Consider the following 7090-nt stretch of genomic DNA (forward strand, 5'->3'; position numbering starts at 1 on the left):
AGCAAGGATAGGAAGGAAATTGCTGTTGTTAAGTAATGTGCCTAAGTGAAGCATTTAGAGCAACCAACCGACGGCAAAAATTTAGCTAGGAATGGCATTATGTGCCTAGTAGAACGATATCTGAGGACAAGCATATTATTTAAAATTGGGGGTGTTGATAATTTGTAAAAAATAACAAGTTATTTATACTGCTTTTATTTAGCTATTGCGGCAAAAGAGAGGAAATGCGTCAAATTGTATGGAAATGGCTAAGAAATGCGAAGAATTATAAATGTCGGTCAATACACCATTGACTACCATTGCGATGGTAGAGAAGAAGTATTTCAAGTCTGTTTTGCAGAAATCAAGTCACCGTATGTGCTTCATGCTTCAAGAGAAAAAAAGATTAACGCATCTACGTCGCATTGTCTGCCATCATTTCAGGAATGAATAGGACGATCAACGCAATGGACGCGCAGTGCAACAATCGATCAAGAGCTATGCGATCAACGTAAACTTCAAAACCGCATTGGTGTTTAATAAAAAAACAACACGCATGCGGACGAAACGACGGAAGATGCAATGAAAGCAACGCATCAAGGAGGATTTGTGAACGTGTTACAAACTAACCGTGGGTGCATTTTTCAATGGACTGATTGCATAACAGATAGGAATATTTATTCCACCATTTTTCGGAATTCCAGTAACAATAAAGTGGGTACCACAAGTTTCAGAAGAGTCAAAGCTTTAACATCTATAAACACCCTCAAAAGAATTTTACTGAAAGATATACTTGATACAAGGCTTATGAGAAGAGGGCTGATCTGAGTGCAATCGGAGAAGATCCAGAAGAAAAGAAGACACGGCCGAGAGTGAGTTCTCAGGGCGAATCATCCAAATTCCCCTGTTCCTGTTTGCAAAGTCTATACCTAGTATCAACTCTTACCGTCTTGAGCAGCCTAAGAAGGAAGCTCATCCTTCCATTCACTTCATCTACGTTCGGCAAGCAAATCTTCTCCATCCAATCGATGTCAGACATTGGCACTTCTTCGTATCTGTTTTCTAAATCATTATTCATCAATTGTACTTTCATATTTCTTTAGTCTTAAATCATTCACAAACCATGTATCAGATGCTTAATTTTTATAATTTAATTATCATGATTGGTTGGGATTTTATGTCCTTAAAACTCATAGTTGTAATATCATATTCTGCTTCAATAAATGCAGTTATTTGAAATCTAGTAAATAAATTCTATATTCGATGAATTCCAATTTAATACTAAGGTTTCCGAGCTATTAAGTTTATTTTTGACTTTTGTAGTGGACATAAATTGTGGATCATATGTCAATATATATAGCCAAAATGTTATAGAATGAATAAGGTTGGTATTGCCTTATTTTGGGGACCATAGGATTCGTCCCATTTGTATTAGTACAAACGGATGGTGATCCCAAAACCGTTTTCATGTGGAGACGATGAAATGCGGGTCATTCCTATGTAATAAGAGTTTACTATATAGACTTGAACCATTGAAATAGTTCACTTTATGCCTGATCTAAATGTCGTTTAATGTATTAAAACTGACTATTTCGGTATAAATTGATGACCTCGGTAACTTAATTTCTGGAATCCTGACGTTGAACGTATAAACTCCTGTCACTCGGAATTATCTAGATCTGCATATGGTGAGGGCAGCTCTTATCGCGTGACCCAATAAGGCCTTCCCATTTCAGGGGTTAAGATCAATTGATAGTGAAGGAACGTTAGTTGTAAAGAATGGAATTCCACTTCCTACCCATTATAGGGATAGTAGATAGTCTGTTCCTTTTTAGTTATTGAATCCAAGTCTTGAACAAAGGGGCCCCACCCTCTCATTGGCCCGGAGGGGTTTCTGTTCATAGGTGGACTTTAAAAAAACCAATTGTCATTAGAAAATTCATGCGAAGCTTAAGGAATTAAGATGTAGTCTGCGGGTGGGTAAAACGATTTTATGACCCAGGCCGACGATTACGAACAACTTGTGAAGGATTAACTTATTAATCCATGGTTATATCAAATTACATAATGTATTCTTAGTGGAGGGGAGTGCAACTAGGGACGTTATAATGGAATGACCGGTTAGTTAACGGAATGTTGATTAGGCTCGTTTAAAGAAGTAACCAGGCTAATCTCGAATCGTGGAGCCGCTGAATCTATAGGTCTTTAGGTTCCCCTTATCTAGCTCATATGGAATAAACTTAGAAACAGTATGATAGAAGTAATTCGAAATGTTCGAATTAGTGTGAAAGAGAAGAAATTCGACAAGGTTATATTTGATATAGTGGTCCGATTGTTAGTTTAGAGATACAACTTAATTATTTAAATGTTGATTAAATATTAAAAATATGAATAGCGTTCATATGTCGGGAAGTGGAAAAGATAATCAGAAATGTAGAAAAAAAGAAAAGCGGTCAAAGATGTAAAGAAGAGTTTCAAAGAGGTTTGACTTTTTTGACTCTTGAGAGAAAAGTCAAACTTTGACCGACCTTAATATTCAAATATGTGATTTGAATCTCAGAGACAAGATGAATGTGAATTCATGCTCGCGGAAGGTTTAAAAAAATTACGTCAACATTGGAAAACAAATTCATAAAAAGTCAAAGATATGACTTTTTGGTCAATGATTGACTTTGACCAACATGACTATTTTGCCTTTGACTAAAGTTAGTGGGGAAGAATCCAAACTTTTGTTGGATAATTCACACTAACAAATAGTGGGCTAAGGCTGTTGGCTCTTTCTTGAGTGGAGACTTTAGAGCCCACTAAGGATAGTTGGATTCTAGGTGTTGGGATTTTTATGAAATTATTTCATGCAATTTTTTTGCTTGGCCCTTTTCATATAAATATGGGCTTATGTTTATTGGATTTAAAAAACCTTTGGAGTGTTTTGCCAAAATAGTTTTTTCTTAAAATTTGCCCAAAAAAGAAAATCCTCAAACCCAAATAAAAATCCCTTTTTCTTCTACTTTCCATCTTTTCTTTTCTCTCGGGTTCTTCAATCATCGGGTCCCATACCTGGTTTTCTTGAGTCCAGAGAATGGGTCAGCTTCTATGGTGGTCGACCGTTTCATGTTGGATTGGAGAGTAGAGAAGGTCTAGAAGGAATGCGTTAACGTTTAAAACAAGAATGTACTTCCAGACGATGGAAGCTAACCCCTTTCATTCCTACGTTCGTCCCTGTCGACCATAAGAGATTGTGGGAACGCCTTTAGTGGGGCGACGAGAGGTGTTACGCTAAGGGAAAGCGGAACCGTACTTTATCTTTAACGCATTAAGAACTTGCGCTGGTTGTTTATATTAATTATCCTTTCTCTTTCTACTTTGCACATATACAGCTTGCCACGATAACTACGACTGTTTATTAATCCTACAGTCAGTCTCAACTCGGTATTTGTATCATGTAACCTGTATTTGTATCATTATAGCGTAGGTTTATTTATTTCGCACTTATTTTTATCGGCAATTTCTTTATTATCGCATTTTTTATCGCTTATTTTTACTTTTCTGCACAATTTGTTTATGTATGTACAAAACCACACTCTTTATTACAAATTGAACCCCGATTGCATATACTCAGAACGTAACACAATCAAACCTAGAAACAATGCCGCTATGTTTCGACCATCGGTCAATCATCCCTACCATGTGATTTGAAAGGATTCGTTCGTTGATTGTGGGTGTGGAGAAAATGCTGGAAATCAGGCTACACAAGATGGAATTATTCCTTCCACTCAGGACTGTGTGAATGTGTTCACAGGCTGCAAGGAAAGCTTAAATAGATTAGCTCCCCTACAGGGTGATCCCAGAAGCCGTTGAACTCGAGTGACAACACATTAGCTATACTACAAGACATATCGTTAATAACGCAATACATCTAAGAAGGTTAATATCGCATATCATTCACAATCATCCAGCATTGTGTATGAGCCACTACACACGTACTCCTATGGCTACGAGTAAGAGTGATTCATATATCGTCCTCGACTATTTTGTATGTCATTAGGTGGTAAATTACCAATATGTTCAATTAAGAGTGGTGGTAATTGAGTGTGTAACACTAACATAGAAACTCTATTTTCATCCTGAATAACAACCTATAGGGCACCGGTTATGGGTTCCAGATCTATAGAATATATAGGTAACCTTTGTGTTCATTTTCTCTTCCGATTAGACACACTTTTGTTCTCTAATGAAAGTGCATCAGTTCTTCGGTAGTCTATGAATTGAATTCATATCAAAGCCCTACTTTACTTTTCTATACTACAAATTTTTGCTAAAAAATGCTTTTCTAGTTTTAAAAAGAATGTTTACCTCTTCTTTGTCAAAACAACTTGATGCGTTCGTATGCGGTTGTCAAACTTTGCATCATTTATTAGAGACTATTGATCATGGTTACACTCTTCATTTTAGCTTGTTCCCACGGGTGTCATGCGAACATCCAACTTCGGTTGTGTGCCAATTTCAACTTTAACTCATGAATTTCAGAGGAGTCGTCTCTTGTTTCTTTTATTTTTTTTCTTTCTCATTTCTTTCTCTTTTTTTCATATTGCGTTGTTCTTGGAAACCTACCTTCGTTTTGGCTTGCTCCCACAGGTGTCACGCGAACATCCAACTACGAGCAGGTTCCTTTCACAACTAACTCTTATCAGGTTGGGAATGTTTTTAAAGTTTTCCCTTGAGCTGGCATTGGAGTTTATATGAAAAATGATTTTTTTTTTTTTTTGGAAATGAAAATTAACGCATTTTTCTTAATGACCGCATACTTATGATCTCATCTACTCAAACCTTCCCCAGCCCCAAATTTAGAGATGTGAAAGGTCCTCATTGCATTGTTTGGATAGAATAGACAAACATTTGGACAACATTTCAAAAATAAGGTTTGAGCAGAATTTTGAAGGGTAAAAGGTAAAGCATTGCTAAGCTACGAATTAACTAAGTGTTAGTTAGAAATTACAAAGTATGAGAAATGTTTCTAAGTGTATGCATATTATACATCATGGCAGCGCAATGAATAACGCAAAAAGAAAGGTTAAGAATATCGCATAGTTGACAAAGGATGATAAATATGAGGCACAGGCACAAAGAGAGAATTGCTACTTAGTTGTATTGGAAATAAACTAAGTATACAAATAATTACAAATAACACAATATAAAAATTTTGGCTTGTACAAAGAATCAAAAAATTTAATTAAACAATGAATGAAATAAAGATAAAAGAATGGTCGCATAAAAAAAATAAATGTAAAGATTATTGTTGAGGAGCAGGGGGGTCTGGATGAGGGCTCTGATGCGGTACGGGTAGAGTCTCTTCGAAAACCAGTCGCTGCCTGAGATGCGGAGGCACCATGGGACCATTAAGATATGCTGTTAGAAAATTAAAATACTCATGGTTGCACTCCGCGAGCTGTCTTTGGTGGCGATGGATTGTATAAATGTTGCGCTGAATATTAATCAATGCCTCCCTTGACTTGGCAGCACTATGCTAAATATTGTCGACTTGCTCCATTACCACATCAAATCTCTTGTTGAAGAAGGCTTATTGGTGAGCAAAGAATTGTTGTTGTTGGGAGAAGAGGGACTGCATTTCTGCTAACTCAGTAGCTAAGGAGGCGACAGTGGGTTNTTGTGCTCTTCCGGGCACCTCATAAAACAGAATATTATCTCGATAGATGACAACCACATTTCTACCTTGGTGGGATTCCCTAACGATCCATCAAAGGGGCGAGGGTCATACTTCCGGAAATCCCTTAGATGTTTGGCCTCAAGAGACAGGCCCTATGTGTCCTTGTCCTGCGGACGGGTCTATCGTAACGGCTTGGGTGTCACCGATTTTTCCTGAGCCTGAGTCTGAGCAGGCTATCTTGCCATCGTGCTACGAATCAGTTCCTGCAGTTTCCCCATCAGGCTTCCATTGCCTTTTCATCCACTTGGGTCACAGGCGAAATTGGCACCGTCGGAGCAGTTTGACTACTCTTCTCTCTCTCTGCTTGCATTTCTACTTTAACTGTTTTCTTTGTTCTACGTTTAGGTGCCATGTCATAAATTCGTATGTTAACTAACTATTTCTGGGCCTTTCTCAGACATCATGCATTTAAAACACTACATCACTGTTCTCATATATATATTGAAACTTTCGTTAGTAGAACGTACCTGGCGATGACGAAGAATCCTAGCCACAGTGCTGTCTCTTATACACATCTAGATGTGTATAAGAGACAGGAGCATGGTGTCCCAAAATGGGAAGCATACCTGTCACCACGGTGCCTGACTTCTCGGCCTCACGCCAACAGGTAGAAAATACCTTTCCCTACTATTGCTGGCGGTTCGGGCCTCCCTGGAATGAGCCTACGGGCTGGCTTCTGTGCTTAGGCGTATTCCTGCTCGAGCATCTATCTACCATATGCCCCTTCTTGCTACATCGGAAACAGATCCCAGAGCCGGCTAAACAACGTCCCCAGTGTCGCTTACCGCAAGTGGTGCATAATGGTCTATCCTCTTTGCCATTCCTAGCCTGGGTACTCTGTTGTACCCACCGACGTGGAGCACGTACTGTGTTCTGACCCCTCTACTGATGCTCAAGAGTCCTGTGCTCAGCCTTCCTTTTCTGACCTGTGAAGGTCCCAATCCCGAGTGACCTCTTGTATTCCTCCTCCCCTAGGAGTCGGCATCAATCTTCACAGCGGCTCATAGCGCTGCAGCATACGTCTTAAGATCCAAGGCATGCACCATCCCTCGCAGCCCGCTCCTTAGCCTTGGATAAATCTCTCGGTCCTCGCTGCCTCGGTGGCTACTAGCTCAAGAGCAAAATGAGACAGCTTATTGAACTATTGCTCGTATTCCTCCACTGACATAATGCCCTCCTTTAAGTTCAAGAATTCTGCCTGCTTATTATATCGAGTGTTGGCCGAAAAGTACTTCTCATAAAAGCGTTCCTTGAACTTCTCCCAGGTTGCAAGTTCACCTCCAATATCGATCATCTTTTCTGCCGAACGCCACCAGATTGTCGCGTTACCAGTCAGCATGAAGACTGCGCATTGCAGTTTGTGCTCTTCCGGGCACCTCATAAAAC

The sequence above is a fragment of the Benincasa hispida genome, chromosome 12 (assembly GCF_009727055.1).
Source record: "Benincasa hispida cultivar B227 chromosome 12, ASM972705v1, whole genome shotgun sequence".
NCBI classification, from domain to species: Eukaryota; Viridiplantae; Streptophyta; class Magnoliopsida; order Cucurbitales; family Cucurbitaceae; genus Benincasa; species Benincasa hispida.